The 965-nt window shown below is 42.3% G+C and overlaps 1 non-coding gene across 1 annotated transcript; it reads right to left on the bottom strand.

The window, feature by feature from the left end:
• Positions 1-586: 586 nt before the first annotated feature.
• LOC130952573 (small nucleolar RNA R71) lies at positions 587-694 on the bottom strand. Its single transcript, XR_009074753.1, has one exon. It is a non-coding gene; the product is annotated as a small nucleolar RNA R71 (small nucleolar RNA).
• Between the last annotated feature and the right edge of the window lie 271 nt (positions 695-965).

Here is a 965-nt window from a genome sequence, read left to right on the forward strand (position 1 = left end):
TGACATAGAGGATTCCACATTTTCTTGTTCTCTTCTCCTTCATATGAGCAGGAGCAGAGACAAAGGCATTCTGGTTGAAGCTGACCCTGAACCCGAAAGGACCTTGAAGAGAAAGCTAAGAGAAGCCAAAGCACAACTCTCTTTAGAGGACCTGACCGAATTCTTCAAAGAAGAAGAAGACATGGCAGCCGAAAACAACAATAATGCAAACAATGCAAGGAAGGTGCTGGGTGACTTTACTGCACCTACTCCTGATTTTTATGGGAGAAGCATCTCTATCCCTGCCATTGGAGCAAAAAACTTTGAGCTTAAGCCTCAATTAGTTTCTCTAATGCAAGAGAATTGCAAGTTCCATGGACTTCCAATGGAAGATCCTCATCAGTTCTTAGCTGAATTCTTGCAAATCTGTGACACAGTCAAGACTAATGGGGTAGACCCTGAGGTCTATAGACTGATGCTATTCCCTTTTGCTGTAAGAGACAGAGCTAGAATATGGTTGGACTCTCAACCTAAAGAGAGCCTGGACTCTTGGGAAAAGCTAGTCAATGCCTTCTTGGCAAAGTTCTTTCCACCACAAAGATGGAGTAAGCTTAGAGTGGAAGTCCAAACGTTCAGACAGAAGGATGGAGAGTCCCTCTATGAAGCTTGGGAAAGATACAAACAATTAATCAGAAAATGTCCTTCTGACATGCTTTCTGAATGGAGCATCATAGGTATTTTCTATGATGGTCTCTCTGAACTATCCAAAATGTCTTTGGATAGCTCTGCTGGAGGATCTCTTCATCTGAAGAAGACGCCTACAGAGGCTCAAGAGCTCATTGAAATGGTTGCAAATAACCAATTCATGTACACTTCTGAAAGGAATCCTGTGAACAATGGGACTAGTCAGAAGAAAGGAGTTCTTGAGATTGACACTCTGAACGCCATATTGGCTCAGAACAAGATATTGACTCAACAAGTCAATT

Source organism: Arachis stenosperma, chromosome 9, assembly GCF_014773155.1.
Source record: "Arachis stenosperma cultivar V10309 chromosome 9, arast.V10309.gnm1.PFL2, whole genome shotgun sequence".
Classification (NCBI taxonomy): Eukaryota; Viridiplantae; Streptophyta; class Magnoliopsida; order Fabales; family Fabaceae; genus Arachis; species Arachis stenosperma.